The sequence below is a fragment of the Pan paniscus genome, chromosome 16, assembly GCF_029289425.2.
Source record: "Pan paniscus chromosome 16, NHGRI_mPanPan1-v2.0_pri, whole genome shotgun sequence".
NCBI lineage: Eukaryota > Metazoa > Chordata > Mammalia > Primates > Hominidae > Pan > Pan paniscus.
Window position 1 is genome coordinate 28,714,470 of NC_073265.2, and position 26,746 is coordinate 28,741,215.

The 26,746-nt window shown below is 39.2% G+C and overlaps 1 long non-coding RNA gene across 1 annotated transcript; it reads left to right on the forward strand.

Moving 5' to 3' along the window:
* The first annotated feature begins 723 nt into the window (after positions 1-723).
* Positions 724-12,959, forward strand: LOC134729177 (uncharacterized). Its single transcript, XR_010110060.1, has 4 exons — positions 724-2,138; positions 6,213-6,423; positions 7,678-7,814; positions 9,428-12,959. It is a non-coding gene; the product is annotated as an uncharacterized LOC134729177 (long non-coding RNA).
* Positions 12,960-26,746: the final 13,787 nt, after the last annotated feature.

Sequence of the window (26,746 nt, forward strand, 5' to 3'; positions counted from 1 at the left end):
TTCTGCCAGGTGGGATTTGTTTTTGTTTTCAATATATTGCTTGGGTTCCATTTTATGATTATCAGACATCAAGCCTTTTACTACTAAAAAGCTGGTGACCAATATTTTGTCATAGATCTTTTTAAGGAAAACAACAACATATTTTCTCACTATACCAAAGAAGGTCTGTCATAAACTCTATTCAGAAACAACATGAATACTATAGTAATAGGGAAATATTCCAAGAGTTGGAGGAAAAGTATTTCTCTCCCAGACCTCCAAAACTAAGATTCAGAATTATTTCTGTCTTCAGATCTTAGACATTAGTGAGAGTAAGAAGCAATGTCTCTTAACTGTGCATGCTGCCAGTTGATGGCTGAAAAGGAAAAGATTTAGGCCTGTCCCTATGGATATCATCAGAGAATCCAGTTCAGACATTCCCAGGCAGCGTGCAAGCATGGAGGTTTGAGGACTAGCTTACAGGCATGTGGTCTTGGACCAACCTCAGAAGCAAATTACTTATCAAAGTAAAGCACATTAGGATGACCATAGTTAACAATAATTTACTGTGTATTTCAAAATAACTGAAAGAATTAGAATGTTTCCAACACAAAGAAATGATAAATGTTTGATGTGAGAGATATCCCGATTACCTTGATTTGATCATTACATGTTGTATGCTTATATCAAAATATCACATGTACCCCATAAATATGTACAACAATTATGTATCCATGACTACAAATAAAAAAAAATCTAAAGAAAGGAATCTTTAGCTATCTCAAAATCAAGAAGAAAAAAGCTGAGGTTTTCAAGAATGTGTGCACACGTGCAGTGTGTATGTGCATGTTTGTGATTTATTGAGGGCTAAAAAGAGAGCTGATATTCCCTCTATATACACTAAACTTATAACCACTCTCACCTCTAACCTAGGACCAACACTACACAACACACACACATCCCACTCATATATTCATACAAAGTGTACTGAGTCCATCTGATGAACTAATCTAATGATAGATTCGATATCTAATCCTCACAACTACATTGCAAGGTATATACTATTTTCTCTACTTTATAGAAGATGAAACTGAGCCCCTGAAGGCCTAAGGTCCTGCAACATGTAATAAAAGGGAGCTAGAATTGGAACCCTGGTGTGTTCAATTCCGAAACCAGCCCTTCTTCCACTACACCTTCCTCAAAAGGCCTTCTAAGCCGTCACTCTCCTAGCACTGGTTACAAGAAATGTCGGTGGGAGTGGTTGTTTTACGATAAACCACTCTGATAAAAAAATGCTCCAATGATTATTTTTGAGATGTCAGAGCTGAAAATGTACAGATTTCACTGGACGAAGAACCTGCCAAGTGGTGATTGCACAACCAAAGCACTGCAAGGAAGCAAGGAGGCCAAATGTGTGTTGGAAAAATCACAGATGTCATCTGGGAATGCTCAGAGCCTTGGGCTTTCACGCTGAGACAGACTCGCTTCCACCGGAACCTCAGCCTTTTAAGGCTAAATCAAGGCCGTGACTTCCTCAGCTGAATCAACCTGACACTGTTCCCTGAGCTCACTGGGATCCTATTGGCAGAGCGTCAGCCCCGTCATGGAAAGAATGCCTCCACCAGGGAGGACTGGGTTAGTCCCCATCCTGAAGTGGATCATAAACACCCACCTTGTCATAAAGCTGCTGTGAGTCTTACAATGGGAAGATGGGGGAGGCAGCACACTGGGGTCAGGAGTGGAGATACTTAGGCTCCCCAGAGAAATTAGTCACAAGTCTTATCCCTTCATCTCCATTTACAGCCATTTATTTGGGAGCAACATACTTTAAATGAGTGATAAACAAAGTGTCTCCCCACAGCCCCCACCCCAGCATGTGTTCTGAAGTTCACAGGAAGGCTTCTCCTCATTTGCTTTGGGGCCCGCAGGCTGCCTGCTAACAGCTGGGTCTTCCCATGAACAAATTAGACAGTTAATGTTCCAGGATGAAGAGGGCTTCGGGGAACAGAATCTGCCGTTTATTTGACTTGCTTCATTAGACACAGTGCCATCATACCAAAATTAGAAAAAAGAAGGAACTCAGCGGAAATCAGCTACACAAGAAGAACCTCTCAGTTCTGAGAATTCACATTAACCGGTGATTAAGAAATATTAAAAAGGTATGAGACTGTGAAGTTGAACATACAAGAATGCTTTAGAAAATGGAATGTTCACACTGTTGCCAAGTGACGTTCCTTCTAGGTATTGATTACTCTCTACAGATTATGGAAAATATTTGTCTGAGCTGTTATTTCAACTGCTCCATTCTCAGCTAGTGAGGAGAGTAAGATGTAGTGAGGCATGTGTTCAGAACTTTCTCCCAGAGGTAAATTACTGATGCGTGACTTTTAAGGTGCTAGGAGAGGTAAGGAAACTTTTATAAAGGTCCCAGTGGCCTTCTAAGAGGAAAGGGATGGCAAGTGTTTAATGGAAAGTCATCAGGGTAGATTTAGGTGACCCCAATCAAGGCCCAAGACAAGAAGGAACTACTGGCTTCTTTAAAAACAACAACAATAACAACCATAACATCATAGGTAGAAAGAGATTGGACTAGAGGGCAGGCCTGTACACCAAGACGGACCTCTGAGAATGAGTAGTAAGTGGTTCTGATTCTCTGAGGCCAAAACTGTCAGGACTGGTACTGACCCAGCCCTACTGGACGCAAGTTTGTTCCCTAGAGAAGGGAGATATAGGGGAACCAAATGCAACACAGGCCAACTTTTGAAAGCTGCATTCTTGGGTCAGGAAATAGGGAAGAACTACTGTGGCTAGGGGGCTGCTGAGAAAAGGTGTTCTGCTACCCCTCCCTCCATTGCCATGAAGGGTTAACCCATTTAATTTGCATTTTCCTGAGTAAGAGGCTTGACACCAGCTCTCCCACTTGGCAGCCTGGTACTGCATTGTAAAGCAACCAGCTTCAGGGATGTTTATGGCATCTTCTAGCTTCATGGAGTGTGGTAGCCATGAAAATAAGCCACATAGACTTCCTCCTATAGAAGGTAGAATTAATCCAGGGTCCCAACTGCTGTATTTTAAGTCTGTTGCTGTGTTTGTACCTTGACCTCACTTTCCAAGACTGCTGCTGGCCAATGATGTGGTATTGTGAGGGGACCCCCTCCTCTGAGAAGCTGGGCTTCTTCTTTAGCTGACTCTGGCACACGGACTCCCCAGTGGCTTTGCTGGAGCTTCCTTCCACTGAGGGGCAGTCTAGCATTCTAAGCTTCCACCCAGTCTTCTCTCAGTCTCCCCTTCACTCAGGGTCAGGCTAACACTGTGATCTGACTGCTAGCCCGGCCTTCTCCACCTCCCTTGCTGTGTCATTCCACATAGGCATTTCCCCTAATAAATTCCTGGAATACTTACTAGTATCTTGATATCTGCTTTGGAGGACCCTAACAAGGCAGAATGGTTGAACTGTGTCTGCTGGGGCAAAGAGGAAGAGGCTCAGATTATTCCCTAGATATAAATTAGTACTCCTGAAGGTTTCTTAAGATTATCATAAGTATGGAAGCCAGAGAGCACTGTAGAGGAGTTCAAGTTGATTAATTGCATCTGTGATATACATATATGTGTGTTTGTGTATATATAGTATATATATGTGTGTGTGTATGTATTTTTATATGTATGTTTATATGTGTGTGTTTGTGTATATGTGTGTTTGTGTATATGTGTGTGTGTATATATATATATTTTATATATATGTATATATAAATAGAGAGAGTGTCCACTATACAAGTCTAGACCAGAAAGGAAACATCAAGTGAAAGGCCTACTCCCATAGCAGGAGGAAAAATGGGAGCAGATAACACATACCTGGAAGCAGGCTAATGTCTTAGCCATGGTGACCTCCTAAATGCAATGGGCATCCATTCATAGTATCCCCCTGTGACCTACGAGCACTGCTTGATTTCTATATGTGGTGAGAGTTGAGGAATTTCCTCCAGATCCCATTGGCTGGACCCTACGCTTCCAGTGGCCTGAAAAAGTTCTCCAGATGCTGCTGCATTGACCACTAGTCCTTGAGCCTTGCACATTCTGCCTGGCTCAACTAGGAGTAGAATGAGATAGTTCTTCCAGAGAGAAAGACAATCTCAGAGATACTCACTTTCCACTAAGTGCCCCATTTACGTATAACTGATAACATAAATTTTAATCCATCAGGTATTCATCATGGGCAAAGCATTTTACGTTCATTCATTTCATTCATCCATTTACTCATTCAACTCATTTATTGAGCTTCTACTACATGCCAGCAGTCCCAAGGAGCTATACATAGAGCAGCAAACAAGGCTGAAACAACCTAGCTCTTATGAAAGTTTATATTCTACTGGGGAAGAAAACAGAAAGAAAAAAAAAAGCACACAGAGATATATGTTTTGGGTAATGATATATACTGTAAAGAAAACTAAAGCAGCAGAGTAAGGTGCTAGGAAGTTATGGGCAGACAGGGAGAGTCTATTTTATGAAGAACAGGCAGGGAAAGCCCTTCTGAGGAAGAAATACCAGCAGAGATCTAAAGGAATTGAGGAGTTCGCTGTGTAATAGTCAAAGCTGTGAACAGTGCATTTAATCTCCTTTAATCGACACAACAAATCCATGAAGCAGAAGGCATCTTCCTCCTATTATGAAGAACTTGAAAATCAGAAAGTTTAGACATTTAACTGGATCTCAAGCAGAAGCTCATGTTGTTAACCATTATGCCTTGCCATCACGGTGGATTCCAGAATTTTCCCACTTTCTAAAATCAAAGAGAAAACCTGGCTTCTGTTTTTCCTGGCACCCTTTGTGGCCTTTCCGATTTAATTGTTGGGGTGCAGAGGAGCCACTTAACAGGCGACAAAGAGCTAGCTGTGCTAGAAAAGCTCTATCCCCCCTTTCCCACCCACAACACACACCTACATCTAAGACAGCCCGGTCTCCAGCAATGTCTACGGGCTTCCTTTGAAGCAATGCAAAGACCCTCTGCCTCTCCTCTTTAGGAGGCTGGCATTGCCTGGGGGCCTTAATTCCTAAGCAGTGTATGCTGGGACCAAGACCTTGAAGAAACTGGCCAGGTCTTATTTCTTGAAAGGGTATTCGCTGCATAAACGGGCAAGGAAATGTTCAGGTAGAACAAATAGTGGAGTCTTGCTTGGGCTTATACATGGAAACTTATGAAGCTGTCAGCAACATGTGTGAAAATAACAACCTGATTAAAGCTTCTAATGGAAAGATGAGCCACCAGTAGCTTCCACGATCATAAAATATGAACTCAAAAATAACTGCTGAGTGCTCTTAATTTTACAAATTTTTTAAACAGTCCTTGACACATAGTAAGCCCTCAAAATGAAAGCTATTATTATTATTGCAATCATCAATAATTATCATTATCATCATAACTCCCTTTCCTATCCCAAAATACTGGTGGTTAGGGTAAGAGGGTGACAATAGGGACCTTTAGGGACCTCAGGAAGTTGTATATTTCCCTGTAATGGTTAACTAGCCTGGACAGAGGTCCCGGCGGGGAAGCTCTAAAACCAGCCTTCAGCAAGAAAATTTGTGACTCACTAAACCCATAGATATTTATGTTGTTCCTGCTGCAAAAAATGTCCATTTCTCCTGGGTAATAACTAAGTCCCATAAATAGATTCTAAACTTCTACCAGTTCACCAAAAATAAACTAGTAGGACTTGTAGACATGCCACTAGCTCTATTGCATCATATGATTTTTGTCTTCTTCCCATTACATGCTTTATTTAAACCCCAGTCAAATCCAGAGGCCCAGGCAATATTAAAAGATCCAAAGCCTCTGTACCCATGGTTTCCTGAGCCCTGAGTCCTCTTATTTTGTTACCGATAACTTTGGGGGTTGATTTTTTTTTTTTCCTGAGCAGACATTTTTGTTTCACTAGCACCATTTCTGCCATGTGATTTAAATATCTGTTTCACTGAGTTTTGTGATAACTGTATGGTTGTCTTCAGGATGGTAAACATGTTTGCATAACAGTCATCTAAACTGAGAACTGACATAATTCCCTGAGGACAGAGATATTCCTGATTAAATCATCCCTAGAGAATTCCAACAGCAATAGGGTTTGGAAATCATATTTCTACTCACTTTTCCACTCAACCAATGGGGCAATTTTTTATATACAAGTTGGAATTTACATCTGATAAGGATTTGATACACCTTCCTTTTCTTCCCTATTCTCTAGGGCTGATAGTCCACTACGTTATCAAGTTCAAAGCCTAAGAAATATTGAACATTTCCACACATGAATGTGGGTACTATGTTTAATTTGAGAATGGCCAACTGCCCTCGAAGTCTCAATCTCTTTGGAGCCTACCAGCTCCGAGAGAAGTTTGAGGATGCTGCAAAACCCTCCCCTGCAAATCCATCTACTCCTCCCACTTCTATCCTAATGGGTTTGTATTGACCAAGTCTTCTCAGTTATGTATTATGTACTTGATAACGGATTACAGAATAGCCAGGCGCTGATCAAAAATCCTCCTGGAGTTTAAAAGGTGGAATATATATATATATATAGCAGGCAAAAGAGTGGTTTATCAGGCAGCTACAATAAGCTGTTATATTTTCAGATTGTGCTTCGTTTGTTGGACTGCATTGTATTTTCCCTCTTTTGTGAAAAGGTAAATAACCTAGGCATGCAGGAATTAACTTGTTAACAAGGAACAAGAGAAGAAATCCACACAAAGCAACCAGGTCACTGAGAAGTCAAGACCCTTTCCTCTTGGTGTTCTCCCACCATTCTCATTAACCCAAACTGCAGTGTTTTCCTTTCTCCTGACCCTAAGGTCCAGTGTTTCGGACCTTGTCTTAGAAATCCCTTCTCAGCCCACAACCTCAGTTAAGAGTTATAATCTCTCATGGTTGGCAGGGAGAGTAAAGGTGATGTAGTTCAAGTCCTCACCTCCCAGTACCAGAAGTCGCTCTTCAGTATCTTTGACCAAAATCATCTAAGTCTTTCCAAGTCCTTCTATGATAGATGGCTGAGCACCACCAGTTAACGGGAATGCCCTCCTTAGGTTGAGTCAAATCTCCCTCTCTGAAAGTTTCATCCATTTGCCATCATCCTGCCTTCTCTTTTCCTTTCTACTCTTCTTGCTTCCACTACCTGAACTCACGCACTGCATTCCCACCAAACTCCCACTGTTCAGTGTAGAGACTACAGATGTGTGATGCATTAGCCTCTTGGTTTGCACCCTCTGGAGGCTAAGTTCTCAATATCTGTCTTATGTGATGCCTATGGCTGGGGACAAGATTCTGGATATGGTCTTATGGTGCAGAGTACAATGGGGCCATTTTCTCTCATGATCAGGACAATACCACTTGGTCTATATCTATAGCCCAGGAAAACATTAATGTTTACTAGCTTATTTGCAAGGCTAACAGATGTTGGGATAATGGCCATTTTTCACAAGAATTCTTATCAAGCAAACTCTCCCCATGTGTTGATGGCTGTTTACTCACGATGGTCTATGTAAGGGAACCATTAAGAGTTTAAAAAAAAAAAAAAAACTTATAATAAGACTCTATAATGAGAAAGTTCACTGTGTATTTTTTATCATTTCTGCTACTATACATAGTCATATAAATATTTGTTCTTAGGAGCTTTCTAAAACACAGCCTTAACTTTCAGTTTTGGTTTCCACTCCCAGGTGTAGTTCTTGGCTGTGCTGAGGATCTGTAAGGCACCAGATGTGAAAGTAAGGAAGAAAGATGGATGTGGAAGAAAGTCACTGCCCAGAGAATAAGGAGACCTGGATTCTAATCTCAGCTCTGCCATTAACTAGCTGTGAGACTCAAGAATAACTAATCATTTTGATAACTCGTTTTTTACTTTTTAAAATGAGGAGCCAAGTTTAGACAATGAGCTCGGCTCTTCACCAGTGATAAAGTGTCTGGGACATGCTTCCATTCAAGCAATGCTCTTCCTTCTTGGTAAGACAGTGAGATCCCCATGATGGAGCCAGTGTAGTATTGCCCAGTAGGCAGTGAGACGAAGAGCCCTGGAATCCCCTTTAATCAATGGCCCTTAGCTCAGAGACCATTTCTGCACCAGGCTGGAGGGAAGAAGCCCTTCTCTCAGGTTCTTGCCGAGGCCTACTATTTAAAACAGATGGCACACACGGGCAGTCCATTCCCACACCCCTTCCACTCTCTAAGCACTTTGAATATATTAAAACCTTTTCTTACCTCTCAGTTCCAATTTGGTACTCAAGCCCATGTGAACACTAAAGCCATTAACCCAAAACTTTTCCTTGCTGCTTCTTCTCGTATTAAAAAATCATCTTTATTTTTCTTATCACTTAAGATATACACATTTAATGTTAATATATATACATAAAAAATGAAGATATACTGCTAACACCCCATTTGGACATAATGAGATTTTGGTGTCTATTATTTCAGAATTGTGTGTGTGTGCGTGCATGTGTGCATGTAACACATGCATGTACATTGTTAAAATTAAGCCACACTGTGATGTTTTGTGGACTGCTTTTTCAGTTAGTAATGTGTCATGACCACTTTACCATCCTATTACGTAGTCAATTGCATGAATCACCCATGATGGTTTTAACTGGGTCTGTGTTGTTGGACATTGCAGCTGCTTTTCTAGAGGCTGCTCTTGGATTGGTCACTGCCCCTCTTTGTTCGCCTTGCAGATTCTGGCAGGTTTGCACATTATGATCATAAAAGCCAAATGTTAGAACTGAAAGAGGGTCTACCTTACACATCACCTTGTTCAAATCCTCTCTTTTCTTTTTCAGTCTATACTTTATCCAAGAAAGAATAAATCATTTCCAAATATTTTCAAACGTAATAGAAATCCAAAAGCCATTGTTTGCTTGATAGAAATGAAAAATATTTGTTGAAGTGTTTATTCAAAGAGAGACCATGTATAAGATATTTGATGAAAATGCTACTGAACAACAGAACCTGAATCAGTATGTAATTTGAGAGCAATGTATGCTTCCAAACTATTGGCGTAACATATATACTATTGATTAATGCACAATTATTTGGCCAATTCTAACTACTGTCATCCTCAAAACCTAAGCCAATATGCCCCTCAAGACATCCTTGCTTTTCTTCTCATTTTTTTCCTTTGGTTTGCTTTGCTTTGTTTTCTTAGTTCATCTGAATTACCCTATTCCCTTATTTCTAGTGGTAGAGATTTGGGCAAGTTAATTATTTAAGTTGTTTGAATACAGTATTTTACTTCCATTAACATAATAACTCTACAAAAATAAGAAAAATAGAGGAAGTACTTACAAAATTTTAAATAGACCTTATACTTATTAAACAATTCTATGTTTCTGTTAATAAAAATTGCATAGTGGTTACAAGGTGGATATAGGAATTACAAAATGTACAAAATCCTGCAACCCTTCTCTTTTTGCACAGATGAAACTATGGCTCAAAAGGGAATAAGAGATCAAGGCAAGCATGGACATCTTGTATGTGGAAGTGCAGACCAGAACTTGTATCACAGCCAGTCATATCCGGTGCTTTCCATGCTACTTTTACATACATGTATCCTTAAATTTGATCCTCTTCTAGTTTAGTCTAAACTCTTTACTTTCTAACTTCCAAACCTAAAAGGTGCAGCAGACATTGACAATCTTAATTCATTTGTCAGGTCATTTGGTTTCTTGGTTTCCTAAGGGACTGTATCCTTCCTGCCCTGCTAATGGGGAGACTTTTTGTTTTTTGTTTTCTGTTTTCCTTAATAAGTGAGGCCAAGTGCTGTGTGTAACTGTGGGGTGGGCAAAATTAGGATTCCTGAATCACTTCACTTTTTGTTGCCTTTCTCTTGGGAGAATGGTTACTATTGCAGAGAAGCATAGTTAAAATTGCTTTTGTGTTTCATAAACGAATTCATACTTAGATGTCATTGACCAACAACTAAATAGTATATCAGAGATGAAAGGCATCCTAGAGATGACCAAATCAAGCTCTTCATTACTCAAAGGAGAAAAAAATCCAGAAAGTGGATGACATATGTTGAACTAGTGATGGAAGTAGAACAGGGTAGTGTATCTTCTGCCTCTTAATTCTTCATTTTTTACACTAAACCTGATATTAGGTATATGACTAGGAAGATACGTGAGGTAAGGAGCAGAGGGTTTGGCTCCAAACTCATCATATAGTCATCCTCCTCCAAGCTCTCAGAGCTTCTCTCACATGTTAATTCAGAGGCAGTAACAAAAGAATTAATGCTCCTGAAGGTTTCTCAATTTTATCATCTGGAAAGTGGAGTGAACCTTTGCAGAGTCCTTCTGAAGAGGGCTGACCTTGGACTGCACTAGGTTATATTCATTTGCTATTACTCAGCAATAAAAAGTAAATGCAACAATATAAATGAATCTTAAAAACATAATATGGAAAGAAAGCAGCCAGACACAAAAGAATACCTCCTGTTTGGTTTCATTACCATAAAACCTAGAACAGACAAATGAATATACTATGATTTTAAAAAGATCATTATGATCAGAAAGCACTTGCCTGTTACAGGAAGGAGATGGGGATTGACTGGAAAGGGGCATGAGAAAACTGTATGAAATATTATATATGGTTTATATCTTGTTTGGGGGTGGATACATAGCTGTGTATAATTGTCAACAGTCATTGAACTGAGCACTTAAAATCTCTGCATTTTATTGTATGTAAATTAATTTTTAAAATTATTTTAAAAGAAAAGTAAAAGGATAGAAAAAGATATACCATGAAAACAGCAATCATACAGAGTTGGGGCAGCTATACTAATATTAGATAAAATAGTCTGTAAGACAAAAACTTATTAGAGATGAAGAGGGACATTTTAAGTGATGACAATATATTCAATAAGGAAGATGTAACAAGAATAACAAGTATGTATGTACCTAATAACAAAATCCCAAAATACGTAAAGCAACAACTGACAAAATTGAAGGGAAAGATAGACAATTCAACAATAATAGTTGAGGACTGGAATACCTCACTTCCAACAATAAACAGAAAAACTGGGCAGAAAACCAACTGGGATACAGAGACTTGAAAAACATTGTAAACCAAGTAGAATCAACACACATCTATAGAAAACTCCACCCAACAACAGCAGAAAATACATTCTTCTGAAGTGCATACGGAACATTCCACAGAAATATATGATGTGCTAGTCCATAAAATAAGCCACAATAGATAATAAAAGAGTGAAATCATGTAAATTAGGCTCTATGCCCACAGATTTAGAAATCAATAACTAAAAGAAATGTGGGGAATACACAAATATGTGGAAATTAAGCAACACGTTCATAAATAACCAATAGGTCAAGGGAAAAAATATCACAAGGAAAATTAGAAGATACTTGAGATGAATGAAAATAAAAATACAGCATACAAAAAAAACCATGGGAGGAAGTTAAAGCAGCATTAGAGCTAAATTTATAGCAATAAATGCTTATTTCTTTAAAAAATATCTCTAATAATCTAACCTTTCAATTTATGAAACTAGAAAAGAACAAACGAAACTGAAAGCAAGCAAAAAGGAGAAAATAATAAAATTTCAGTAGAAATAAATGAAATAAAGAATAAAATACATAAAGCAACAGTTGGTTCTTGAACAAAATTGACAAATCTTTAGCGAAACTTTAGCAAAAAAGAAGGAGGACTCAAATTACTCACATCAGGCAAGAAAGAAGAAACTTGACTACTAACTTTACAGATAAAAAGAATTCAAGGGGGATAAAACGTAAAAAAAAAAAAACACCTCTATTGCTAACAAATTAAATAAACTATATGATATGGACAAAGCCCTAGAAAGACACAAATTATTGAAACTAACTCAAGAAATAGAAAATCTAAATAGACCTATAACAGGTAAAAAGATTGAATTAGTAAATAAAAACTTCCCACAAAGAAAGATTCAGGCCTAGATGGCTTCCACTGGTAAATTCTCCCAAATATTTAAAGAAGAATTAATACCGATTGTTTATAAACTCTTTTAGAAAATAGAAGAAAGGGGAACTCATTCTATGAGTTCACTATTACCCTGATACCAATGCCAGACAAAGGCATGAGAAAAAGAAAACTGCACACCTTTATGCATCCCTATCCTTTATGAATATAGATGCAAAACTCCAAGATGAATCCTGAAATAAATAAAAAATTGTACCACAACTAAGAAAGATTTCTTCCAAGAATTCAAGATTGGTTTAACATCTGAAAATCAATTTATATAATATGCCACAACAATAAAGAAAAAAATCACAATTACTTCAATAGATGCATAAAAAAATGGATAAACTCCAACACTCATGATTAAACAAAAAAAGAAGAAAACGCTTGAACTAGGAACAAAAATTAACTTCCTCAAACTATCAGAAACTTACAGCTAACATCATACTAAATTGTAAAGAATCAAATGGTCTTCTCTCATTCTCAGATGTGAAAATCTTCTATGTAGAAAATCCCAAGGTATCGACAAAAAACAAAAAATAAAGCTATTAGAACTAATAAATGGGTTCAGCAAGTTTGCTGGATACAAGATCAGTATAGAAAAATCGATTGCATTTCTATATATTAACAATGAAAAGCCAAAATAAAATTAAGAAAATTCTATTTATAAATAACATCAAAAGGAATAAAATTTTTAGGAATAGATTTAACAATTTAAGTATAAAATGTATATGCTAAAAACTACAAAACACTGTTGAGTGATACTGAAGATTAAAATAAATGGAAAGATACACCATGCTTATGAATTGGAGGATTTAATATCATTAAGATGGCAATACTTCCCATATTAATGTACAAACTTAATGCAATTCTTAACAAAATTCTGCTGGTATTTTTACAGAAATTCACAAGGTGACCCTAACATGTATATAAAAATGCAAGGGATCCAGAATCACTATAACAATCTTGAAAAAGAATAACAAAGTTGATGGATTCACACTTCCCAATTCCAGAACATACTACAAAGCGACAGTAATCATAATGGTGTGGTACTGGTATAAGGATAAACATATTAATCAACAGAATAGAATTAAGAGTCCAGTAAATCCTCACATTTATGTTCAATCGATTTTCAGTAAATAGGCAAGACAATTCAGTGGGCAAAGAATAATCTTTAACAAATAGTGCCGGACAACTGAATATCACATGCAAAAGAATGAATTTGCACCCTGACTTCACAATACACACAAATTAACTCAAAGTGTATTATAGATCTAAATGTAAGAGCTAAATTACAAAACTCTTTTCAAAACAACTACAAAATTCAATCTTCATGATCTCGGATTAGGGAATGACTCTTCAAATTAGACACCTAAAGCACAGGTGATAAAAGATGGCTAGGTTGGACTTCATCAAAATCAAAAACTTTTCTGCTTCAAGGGATATTTTTAAGAAAGTAAAAAGACAACCCTACAGATTGAGAGAAAAATTTTGAAAATTGTATATTTAATAAGATACTTACACCCAAAATATATAGAGAACTCTTACAACTCAATAAAGACAAACAGCCCATTTTTTTCCATGAGCAAATGATTTAAATAGAAATTTCTCCAAAGAAGACATATGAATGGCCAACCAATAAGCACATGAAAAGATGTCAATATCAATAGCTATCAGGGAAATGCAAATAAAAATCACAAAGAAACCAGGGCAGAGTGCCAGATGCTCCATACCTTGAAAAGGTTGGAGGAAACTTGAAAGATCAGATGACATTTTTAGTGTAATCTACAAGTCACTCTTCAAATGACTTGAAGATGATTACCTGAATATATACCAAAAAAGTTGGAAATATTCATAGATAATATAAAATTGAGACAAAAAAGGCCTAGAAAGAATGCAATGCCAAGATATGTATCATCAATTCCTGTATGCTACAGTTAAATTTTGTTCTGAGTTTTCTGGTGCCAAGAAAATAGGAAAGGGGTGGGCAATACAGTAAGATACAAAGAAAGCTTTTATTTCATGACACTTAATTCTAAAAGAATAATCAGGTGATATGAAGCCAATTTCTACAGATACAGTCTCTGTCCTCCAAGAGCTCATAACTCAGAGAAAAATAAATATGCAAATGATTAAAATCAGTGAGGTAACTGCTATGAAGGACGTATGTACAAGCTGTACTGGAGGCATAAGAGAGAGAGTTACCATTCAGATGAGGTGGACTCATGCTCTGATGTGGTAACATATGAGGTAGGTTGGGTAGGAAGGTAAGGCCAGTAGAGGGTGGGAGAACATTCCAAGCATCTGCAGAGATTAAAATTACCTAAGACGTTTGAGAAATTGTAAGTGGTGTGATATGGCTGCAGTACTGGATGTGAAGATAAAATTAATGATAGCTGAGGGTGGCAGGAAAGCTGGTATCTTGCCATGTATAGCCTTATATGTCATGCCAAGGACTTTGGACTTTAATCTGTAGGCAAGGGGAACCATTGACTGGCAAGCCCTGAGTAGAGAGTCTAGGCCTTATAATGGGAAGTTAGTTTCCAGAGATAACCTAAAGAATTCCTGCCTTTAGGTTTAGTTCCAAAAGGGTAGTAATCCACAACCTAGCACTCCATAACAGTGATTTGTATTGGAATTACTCTCCAAATTGGAAGATATGGTTAATCTGGGATTATAGGACGTGTAAGCTCAAAGTAATTTCCATTGTAACTCGTACAGCTTTCTACTCAGCCCATGACATTCCTACCTGGTTCCAGTTCTTGCAATTCAAAGAGATCAGGTCAATGTCAGTGTTAACATGTGGGTATGAAAACAGCAAGTACCCACATATGAATTGGAACTGGGCTCACTGAAGAAAGCATGTAATTGGAGTGGGAATAAAAGCATCCAACTATTATACTTGTGTGTGTACACACACACATTAGATATACTGATACAGATATAGATAGATGCCAGGTGTGCTGGTCACTTTGCGAATCTCATCACACTTTACCTTCATGACAATCCAGAAAGGTAAGTACTAATCCCACTTCACAGATCAAGACTGTTCTTACTTACAGAAGTTAACAGTGCTCTCTCACTGGCTGGATTGGCATGGGTGCCTATTTTTGATAGTATTTCTAATCCTTACCACTGAAAGCATTGGAATGACACTTCATGCATTTTTTTCAGTAGAGAAGTAATAGAAACTATTCCCCTTAAATGGCAGATGTGATATCTCAAGCACAAAAGCTTGGGTGACTCACTCAAGTCAATAACAACTGTAGGACAGGAGCATTTCCAGTTGGCCCTGTATTCCTTCTACTTAGTCTTTTTTGTTCTCATGTAAATACAAAGTCATAAATTTGTGGGGGTTCATATTGGCTTTGTTCCTTTTCCCATCTAGTTACCACAAGAGACCCTTTCACTCTCCCTAGTGACACCATTCAACCTCTACATAACCCTACAACAAATACCCACTTCACTACCATATCACATGGCCAGACCAGTGGTCTTTTCCTTTAATGTTACATGGAATAATATTATTTCTCCATCAATTAACTCTGATTGGAATCATGATTATCACTAGTTTTATTCTTCAGGCTTGATAGAGTACCAGCTGTGTCCAACAAATGTAACAACAGTGGCTTCCAGCCAAGTGCAACTGAGGTTTTTACAAGAATAGATACTTCGTGTATTCTAATGACAAAAGCACATAAATGAGGACTAATATTCTGTCTGTGGCAGAGAGAAAATCCTCTTGACTTTGAAGAGGTTCAAAGGCTCACACACACAGAAAACTGAGTGCTCTGTCATGCTATCTGGATCAAGGGACTCCCCCAAGGGGCCGGCATCCCGGCCTTAGAAAGATGTCTGGGCCCTCATCACTGAGGCCTTTGAAACCTTGTACCAGAAACCCCCAGGGGTGCCTCTCCAGCCTGCTCCCCTGGAACTTCTCAGGTACCCATGACACAGCCAGATAACCAGCCAGTTGTCACCTACCATCTAGGACAGTCTCTTACTCCTACCTGTCCACGCATGCTCACTAAACTTGCCCTGCAGCAGAAGTATGAATGACTCTTTATTAAAATAGACAGGAAAAACAATAGTGTCTCATCTCACACCTGCACTAGGAAAAAATCCTCTGTCTTCCTCTCTCCCTTCTGGGCCCACTCCCTCCAAGTCATCTCAGAGCTGCTGCCAGCAGCACGTAAAATGTGAATCTGACTTTTTGACCCATCTGATTAAAAACTGAAGTTGGAGCACCTCTGGCAGCAGATTGAAGTCCAAACCCCTTCAAAAAGTATTCAAGGGCCTTCACAACCTGATTTCAACAATATCCTGAACAGTTTTCCCATACACTGGAGCTCTGGCCTTCCCAGGTAACTCACTACCCCCTGAAGATGTTGTACATTTTCATTATATATGATTTTTGTTACTATTCAATTTATCTAGAATACATCACATCCCCTATCTCACCTCACTCACCTGACAAACTCCCAATCATTCTTTGAGAACTAGCTAAAATGTTCTCACCCCTCTAATGCTTTCCCTGACCATCCCAGGCCAAATTAACCAGTCCTTCCTCTGTGACTCTGTCTATTGCACTTATACGGATTTTCCCAGCTCAACAGATGACAGAGCCAAGACTCAAACCCTGGCCTTCTGACTCCAAGTTCTAAGGTCTTTACTTAACCCCTTGCCTACTGTGCAATATTACAAATGGAATCATGGGTCAATTCTGAATCCCGACTGGCAGGCCCATTGTGGGTAGTCAGTAAACTTACAGTGGATGAATGAATGAACAACAACCTGAAGGAAGCTTCTACTATCCCCACCCACCCCCCACCACACACACACACACACACACACACACACATACACAGTTTATTCTTCGAACTGGAATTTGTAAAGACAGCTTGGTTTCCCAGATGCATCCAACTCATCAGGTACTACAAATTCTGTAACCAGGCCCCAATTTAGGGATACTACAACTATGCATCATGTAATCATGTAGGTCCTCCAGTGATACTCATCTTGCTCATTTGGCCATGGATAAAGGAGAAAAGAGAGAGAAGTTCCCTTTCAGCACCCTAACACATCTCTTAATACAGCCTCTAAGTCTTTGAGTTCTCCAGGAGCCAGCAGCCAAGTCCGAACTAAAAGCATCACATGTTGTTTTGGAGAAAGAAGCCAGGGTGTCCACAGTAATATAAATACAGAGACAGATAGGACGAGCAGGCCCTATGGAGAGAGGCCAAGCCTGAGAAAGTCAAAGGGCTTTGAGCTCTGAATCTATGCTCTGTCAAAGAAAAAAAAAAGTAGAAGATAAAAGAGAAAGAATAAACAAACTTCTTCATTTTTACTTTTCACAAAAAAGTCTCTTCTGGAAGCAGCAAATAAAATCTTCCCAACTCACTGGGTGCTGAGTAGAGTGTTAAGACACTAGCCCTTGAAGGAAGAATGAATAAGCAATTCAAAGTGGGCTTTTCTGCCCTAGGCTAAATCTGAAATCATCCATTTTGCCAGCAGTATTCTGTCTGCCAACCTACCTGCAAAGAAAGGGGCCATTTAAAACTTCACATCCACCCGAGATGGCTGTTGTACAAAACACACACTCACAGGCTCCCCTCAAAGCCTAGTAAGGAAGAAGGAAGAAGGAAAAAGCAAAGGAAATATCTGGCAGCTCCTAGACTTTAGGAATTCCACAAACAAAGCCATTGCCAACATCTATTTGACAGGATGTATAGAGAGTTCATAAAGTAAGTGTTTATAGAAATTCCAAAATGTTTAAAACTATCTCTTGATTTTTGAAGGTCACTGTAATCTAGTCTATTGGAGAATGCTGCTGTAGAGTCTTTGGCTATTGTTACTTATACCTGCATATATGAAATCACCACTCCTAAAAACCACGAATTAGAAGGCTGATTTGTTTAAAGCAATACTGTTGTCCACGATGGAAGAAGGATGCTAACTCACAGAGAGAATGATGCTGCCTGTGGAACAGAGTCGGAGCTGGCTTTTATGGAACCTATTGTCACTTTGATTATATACTGTCTAGGACAGGACTGAGGCCCACATAACACCAAGCATACCACAAATATGTAAGTTCGCTGTTGAGTTTGTTTCTTTTTATTGTTTAAGAAAAAAGAATGCTGGGGCTTGACTTGTTCTTTTACACCCAGAACACACTACACATCAGAGATGTGCTGACACGGTGCTTTTTCTTTTTTATGTAACAAGAAAAAGTGGCACACAGGGAAAAAGAGGTCAAATTAAACATCAAGGTAGCTAAAAGGAAAATTGTGTCAGCTGCTCTAATATCACAACCCCAAGGAGAACTGCAGACATTTGTCCTCGAGTTTCTCAGGTTGGTAGGCAGAAATTACATTATTTTCCTGAATCTTCCTACTGTAAACTAGTCATGGTACTTCCTGCTGGGAGTGCAAAGATGAATAAGAAATGCCTTCTAATCTTAAGGGATTCATTAGGTAAAGTTCATCCAGGTGACCAACTACTGCCCTCATTTTGGCCCCAAGGATTCCTGCCTTCTGTGCATCTTTCTCCACCCTTACATGACTTGATCTGGCATCACCCTGTTCATGCTTCCTTGGATCTATAAACCTGACAATGACCTCTCACCTCTCCCAAGAGGATTTGCATAAATCCAAACACCTATAGGTGGATGTCTTCCCATTGCTTCAAGCATGAACTAAGCCAGGTACCTTCCTTTGTCAGACTTCCACCCATCCAAATGGGCTTCCTTCCAAGTGGCTCCCTTCCCTGCCATACCAGCTCCACTCTTTTAGTCTCCTACTTTTTACTCCTACTTCTCCTTCAGCCTTTTATTTCTATCTTGTCACCAACTCTTAGCATCTGTCCCATCAGCGATTTTTAGGTCTATTTCAACTTAGATCTATGCCTCACTAACTCACAAAAGAAGAAACTGGCATCTTTGTCCCTTCCAACTCATTTTGCAAGATATGTTTTTCTAACTTTGCAAGATATGTTTTTCTAAAAGCATTCATCATTATTTTCCTGTTTATGAAACTTGATGGATCTCTCTTTTCTCTGTCTTGTCAAACATACACCCTTTCAAAACCCTCTACGGCCTAACCTTTCTCTGGCTATACAATGGTATTTCAACCAATCCCTATCATCCTAGTCTATTCCAATCAGGCTGTTACCATCTCAATGCCTTTGTTCAAACTGTCCTCCACCTCACCAAATCATTGTCCAGGAACATGATTCATTCAGTCAAGTATTCAGCAAGCATCCAATGGACAAGATACACTATGCTGGACACCAGGACACAACAGAGAGCACGACAGGCCCATTTCTTGCCCTCAAGAGTCTTATATCTAGTGCTGCAACAATTAGCCCATCTCCCAAGAAAAACTTTGATCCTTTCCTCATGCTTTATATTTTGAAAACCTTGGTAGAGAAAAAGTTTCTTTTAAAAAAAGAAAAACATTTCTTAACAAGCAAAAGCAATTAAAGTAATGTATTTAAATTTAATGTAAAGTATGTAAATTGAATATTTATGTAAATATGCATGTAAATTTAAAACATTTTCTAATCTGGTTGGAAATGGATTTCCAAAAATAAGTAATAGAAAAGAAACAATAGAATGTTAAACTCCTTTATAGCGTCATCACCCACCTCCCCCAGGAAGCTTTATAAAACAAAATTATTTTTAAAATTCACCCATTACGGAATTTTCCTTCTTTAAATATCCATGGTCCTTAGTCCAGTGCTTAGTTATACTCTTTTGTTTTGTGTATGATCGCTTTTGCCCTGTGGACACATACGCTCTAAATAGAGACACACAGCTTGGCTCTGTGCTTGTTGTGTAGCCCTGACAATAATAAAGCAACGAGCGAGCTTCACAAATATGCCACAGTGGATATTACGCTCACACATAAAAACAGACCTGTATAATTTAAAACTCAACCTCAGTAATCCAAAAACCCAGTATAGCAGGCTTGAACTTCAACATCCATCAACATTTTCAACTAGAAGAAAATCAGACTCTGTTGAGCCTTCTCGTCAGCCTTTCCTGCCTACAGCCAAGAGGATGACAGGCAAAAAGAACGGGGTGGAAAAGCAAAGGGCAATTCACATGTGAACTAGATTATAGAGACATTTGTTTCTACCTCTAAATTTTTATCATGCGGGCCTCAAATAAACTTGTCACCAGACATCATGTGGGCTTTTGGACCTAAAACCTCTAGAAGTTTTTGACATGACTCTTAGTTTCTGACACAACTATTTTTAGTGAAATAACATTGCCTCTGCTTCTGTGACATTTCCCAGAACAACAGTTAATCTGAAATCAGACAGAGGGAATTTTATTTTGATCTAAACTTTCGCTCAATGAGAGAGTCAGGGAAAGCCATATCCTGTGTGTTCAAGTCCCATAATAAAAGCTGCGTAATTTAAATGGAGTCAGGTCACACTCTGTTCTTCCTTGAGTCAGCTGCTCACCTAGATTCGAAAATAGGGACCAAAAAAGATAAACTGGCTTGGTTCCTAACTGCTAATGTGGTCTCTAGGAACTGAAAAACCACATGATCCACCCTAACTGAAGCAGAAGATTACAAAAAGCAGGTCCCACCTTGACCATTGCCTCTGTTTCTAATCCTTTCCCAAAGCTGCCAAGTGCATCCTGGAAGGGCCACATAAACTCTCTAAGCGAAAGTCAAAATAGAACGGAAAATTCTGGGAACTCTGACTATGCAACACCTTATTGTCATTCAAAGTTTTCTCTTTAAAAAAAAATTTTATTGCTGCTGTTTAGTCATTTGTATACCTCTACTGTTACAACTAGCATGTTTGTCCACTGTTGAGTAAGCCATAGTGCAAACACAGTTTCAAACACCTCACCAACAGACCAAAATGTTAATCTTGGGGCTTAACAAATGTTAACTACAACCTGGAGATATAGTTCCAATATCCTTATAATTAAATAGTAAAATTATTATGCTCTTTCCCCAGTCATGTCTGCACTATTGTTTGTAAATGTATCCACAGGTTGCCAGTAATGATGTTTCTGGTGATCTGGCTCAGAAGGCTGAGCTGATGAGTGATCACTCAGAAATACTGAATCAGGCAATGGAAATTCTGAATCGGTGGGCTCTGGAGAAGGAACTGAGGGCGAGGTGACTCGGGGCCGGAGGGCTATTATGGACTATGGACAAGCTGAAGGCATGGGAAGCCTGACCAGTAGAAAGAGGAATATGAACTTGGTGGACAGGGAAAAGCAGGGACGTCATGAACAAAAGACCACAGACCCTCTGTTCTAGTCCATGGGGCCAGGCTGTGCTCCACTGCCTACTCTTGGATTCCCCAAAGAATGCTTTTATGTCCTTATAATAAATCCACCTTTCCATGGACAAAAATGAGTGTGTCTCTGTGTCTTCAAACCTGAGAGCTAAAACCAAAAAACATAACTTATGATGCTGTAGAAGAAACTTCTACCCCTTTCTACGCATGGAGATGTTTCCCAAATCTACACAATGATAGAAATAACTTGGTGCGTTAAAAAGTATAGATTGTCAGGCTCCTCCTCTGTAGATTGAGTCCAAAGTTCTGACTTGGGCCCTGAGAAGATGTTTGTATTCTTACATTCAGGCAAGTTTGGGCCAAATTCATTGAAGTGAATTCTGAGATCCTTTCAATTGCAAAGTCAACAAATACAAACTAATCATTCCTCTACACATAGGAGTAGTTTAAGTGCACAGATGTAGAATCAAAGACCTATTTCTTGTCCTCAAAAAATAAAAAAAACTTTTTTCTGGAATATACTAGACTAGACCAATCAATAAAGTCTTTAGAAATTGAGGAACAAAGCTGAAATATGTGTGTGTGCATCTGTGTGTGTGTGTGTTGATCTAATTTTAGAGATTAGCACTCAAAAAACATTTGAACTATGTCTACATTATACATCGCTGAATCCATATAACCTGTAAACATGTGGCCTCTACCTCCCCAATGCACAGAGCTGAACATTACATAGTTTATTTTATAGGGAGGGGTGTAGTCTATTTGAAAAAGACCAAGAAAAAAAACACTGCAAATATGGTCAGAAAAAGGATTTGAAAGTGAAGATTCCGTGACAGTAGTGCAGAGCTTAATTAGCTAATTAATGTGAACTTTGCAAAGTTGCTATGAAAATACTAAATTTGAATTTCAGAGACAGTGTGACCCAAATTCACAAGAAATGCCTTATGGGATTTTGGAGGAATAGACATAAGTTCCAGCTTGATTGCTTTGCCTCAGCTTCTAGTTCTCATAAAAGCTATAAATAATTCCATGATTTCTACTTAGAGAGCTCTCTCTCTTCTGACACTAACTTAACCTCCTACTTAGAAGACAAACCTTCAACTCCCAGAAACTCAGAGATAGGCAATGTTCCAACACAGTAAGAGCTTACTACTTGAGCCAGATATGGGCTTAAATCCATCAGTTCTTTAGTCCTATTAATTGTGTGACTGACCTTGGTGGGCAAGGTCCATTTCCCCTGAGTGTGAGTTTTTTAATCTATAAAATGAGATTAAAACCAGCTACCTCTTAGAAGCACTGTGAAAATTAAATCAGATAATATATGGACAGCACTTAACAAAGCATCTGGCACATAATCAAACCTTAATAAATGGTGGCTATCTGCATATTTAGAAGATTGTTCTGGAAGGGCCCGTGGTGATCAATCAACCCAACCTTCACATTGTGCGGATGAAGAAGCTGAGGCACTAGGACAATCAATTGCCAACTACACCGATGGGCAAAATCTGGGAAAGAGCCCAGTCTTGGGCTGTCCAGTTAGTGTTCTAAAAAAACCATTCAATTACATTTGTTTGACACCACCTTAACTCCAACAGAAAGTGAATTATAATTACATTCTTTTAAGGTATTCCCTGGAAATTGATTGGAGCTTGTCACATTTTTGCAGAAACCTTTTTTCAGAATATTTTCAGCTTTACATGTTGGGAACAGGACTGCAGATAAATTCTGTGAAAATCTTTGCTTTTTGTAAATTAAATCTGCTTTTAAAAAACCAGGCTAAAAATAACATTTAAATGTAGGGTGACAGGAAAGAGAATTGACTTGGTGGTGGGGTTGGTAGTTACTTGAGTCGATGTGGTCAGAGGAGAGCTTACTAGAAAAGTGACACTTGGGCTGAGGCCTTCATGGTGTGAAGGAAGCAGCCAAGCAAACACATGGGTAGATGGAAGTGCAAGTGCAAAGTCTCTGAGGTTAGAAGAGCATGGTGCACTCCAAGCATTGGAAAGTATTTCAGTGTGACCAGATGATACTGGAAAACAGAGGAAAGTGGTTGGTGGGTGTGGTCCAATGCCACTATAATGTATGAAAACAGTTTGACATAGTGGCCACACATATCTATGTTGAATAAACAACAGCTACCATTAAGTGTACCTTTGGAGGTCTAAACCAGTATTTGTAAATCAGACACTATTCCCAGAAGACAATAGGCCCTCAATAAAGGGTAGTTATTGTTATTAGACAATAAAAGTAATTAGGGTAAAATTTTAACACAGTGCTTGGCATATAGTAAGGATTCAAAGGCACTTTTTTAAAAAAAGGCAAAGTATCATTATTAAAATAATTATGTAAGACATTAATGTAGCAAAGGTTTAACAGATATTTATGCATTTGTTAAATGAACAAGCACTCAACATAGTACCCAGTAGACGGAGCAGCGGAAAATCTAAGTATTATCTGGCCTATCTCTTACAATTAGTGTTTCTATAGTGGTAAAAAGTTTTGTTTTGTTTTGTTTTGGAGAAAATAGTAGCTACTATCTAATAAGGAATTATGAGCGGTAGGGCCAGAATATGAACTGAATGTGATATGAATAAAGTTTGTGCTTTTCATTTCATGCTGATGGCTAAATCTAACATTTCATTTCTTTTTTCAATTTTTAGAATTTTTATTCTTTGAGAGTTTTTTGATACAAATGTATGGGATACATGTGAAACTTTGTTACATGTATATAATGTGCAGTGATCAAGTCAGGGTATTTAGGGTGTCCATCTCCCAAGTACAACACATTTTTGTTTAACTATAGTAGTCACCCTACTCTGTTATTAAACATCTAATTTGTTCCTTCTATCTAGCTGTATGTTTGCACCCTTTAACCCACTTTTCTTCATCCTCTCCCAACCCTCACACCCACCCTTCCCAGTATCCATTCTCTATCTTTCCACTCTCAACCTCCACGTGACCAGATTTTTTAGTGAGAATATGTGATGTTGGTCTTTTTGCACCTGGCTTATTCCACTTAATGAACTCCAGTTCCATCCAAGTTGATGAAAATAACATGGTTTCATTAGTCATCCACACTTCATTCTTTATTAATTGGGAAACATAGCTGGCAAATCACTACACTGGACCCAATGCTTCAAGACACACCTCAGCTAATCTATTTACTCTTTGCTATTGCTGGTGGAATAGCCACGAAGTGCTACCCCACGATCTGTCACCTCTCTTAATGTTCACAACTTTTGAAGGCGGGTATTATTGCCACGTGTTATACATGAGGAAGCCAGCACCCAAAGACATGAAATAACTTGCCTGGAATCACAATCACACAATTAGAATTTGAGGCTGAACTTCTTGTCTGCTCCAGGTCAACACCCTGAAAGCCTCTGTGTGGCACACAGAGGCTCCTAAGGCATCAGCCTCCTATTTCTCACCCAGGAGCCCAGCTGCCAGAGACCACACAGCAAGAGAGAAAGCCTGCTCCTTCCGGTGCAATCAGAAGACAAACCCAGCACATTTTCAAATTCCACACTGCATGGTGAAAATATTTTCATGACTTTAGCCCTACAGTATTTCAAGGACTCCCCTTCCTCTGCAGAAAACATAGATGCTGAACTTCCAAATGCCTCCCTCAAGAGAAAATAAACCTCTTGTTCTTGTTTCTTCCAAAAGAAGCTCCATTTCTTTTGGGAGAAAAGAATCAATCTCTTATCATCAAAAGAATGGATTTAACCAATATTCTTTGCCTTTTTCAGGTTTTCTTTTGCTTGGGCTCTCTCCCAGCCAAAAGCCACAGAACATACTCTCCCCAAGGCACCATCGATGTGTCCTAAACACCACTTCTCCTCCAGCTGGGCTGGAGATAGCTCCATCCAGCAGACCCTGCCCTGGCAGAGGTGAGCCAGGGAACTCTCACCTAATGAAAGGACAATCCGGCAGCTCCTACAACGTCACTTGAGTCTGGATGGAGAGAAGACAGGAAACACAGGATTCCAAAATTACAGCATGAGGCTTTTATTCCAGAGTCTGTTTCAAAGGCATGGATGTCTATTTGGGTACATGTGGTGGTCATCAGAGAAGAGTCAGAAGGCTCAGACCCCTCGGGAATGGGCAAAGCAAAGAAAGACACAATAAGCCTGGCAAGACCTCGTATCTCAGCTTAGAATGTTTTTTTTCACTCAGTCTCATGAACAGATTTAGAAATACCATTTGCAGCTCTTCTCCAAGGTTTCTCAAAGGTCCTTGGAGTTATCTGGGGACAGAAATGCTAATTTTGTAAATAAAGAAACTGAAGCCAATAAGAAGGTGACTAGCTTAGGGATTTTTGGAAATTTCTTTGGGAAACTGGGAAAGAACCTATATTGGTCTCCACATCATTTTCTCTGAAGTCAGGAACTTGGATGGGCAGCTCAGGACTGCCACCTAAGCTTCAGTTTACTCACCTGTAAAATAAAGCTACTGATAATACCTACCTCATAAGGATATTGTTAGGATTAAATGAGACGACCTTGGTAAAAGGGTGTAGCAGTCAGGGGCCCATGTGGAGACAGAAAGCACACAGCAATGTGAACTGAAAAGGTTGATTACAAAGAACTATTAATGGGAAATTAGCTAAGAAAAGGGAATTTAAAAAGAGCTCTAAAGAATACCCCAGATCTGAGAGAAAGAACCTAAGAAACAAACTTGGAAGGGGAGACCCTGCCCCCTAGGCTGGGATTCAGACCTCCCTGGAGAGGGCATGACTGCAGCACATGGATGGCAGGGAAGCTGTCGGCCAGAACGGGTCAGCAGGCAGCAGAGCAGCAAAGCACAAGAGGGAAACCTCCCCTCCTGCTGAGATGCTACCCATCAGAGAACCACACACCTGCACTGGCAAGCTGGGATAAGCACCAGTGGGTGTCCATGCACTGCTGGCCACTACATGCCTCGGGAGCAGGCCGAAAGCAGAACATCAGAACCAGGGAGAAGGTCCCCCAGGGTCCCTCCAATGCTCTGCCAGCTGGCAGTGGAGAAATGTTCCAATATGACAAGCAAGGCCACGAGCAGTGAGTGGATTTGGAGCTGAGCAGTAAATAAGCTGGTAACTGGCAAAGAGGCCTCATTATCATACATCTCCTATAGAGTCATATTGCCAGAGGATGTGGGCAGTAGGGATGCAGCGTGAGTGCAACTGCTATCTACCTAAACTCTGAATCGGGCTTATCTTCCTAATTTGCAGATGGGCACACATGGTTTGGGAAACAGCATTGAGTGCTACTAGAAAGCTGTGACCTCCTGCTCTACACACCGGGATCTGTGAAGCTCTCTCTCTGCTAAGCTGTACACTCAGGGAAAGCCTCCACAACCATTTGAGTCACCAGTTGTTCTTTCATAGGACCCACCCAAATCCAGAGCTGTGTAAGTAGCATTGATCATAGACATGGGAGAGCACTGGCAAAAATAAACATAAAAAAATAAAATCAGCTAGAATGAAATCTACTTCTGACCCCCATCTTCCTACCCAAGAGTCTCTTGTAGCCACTG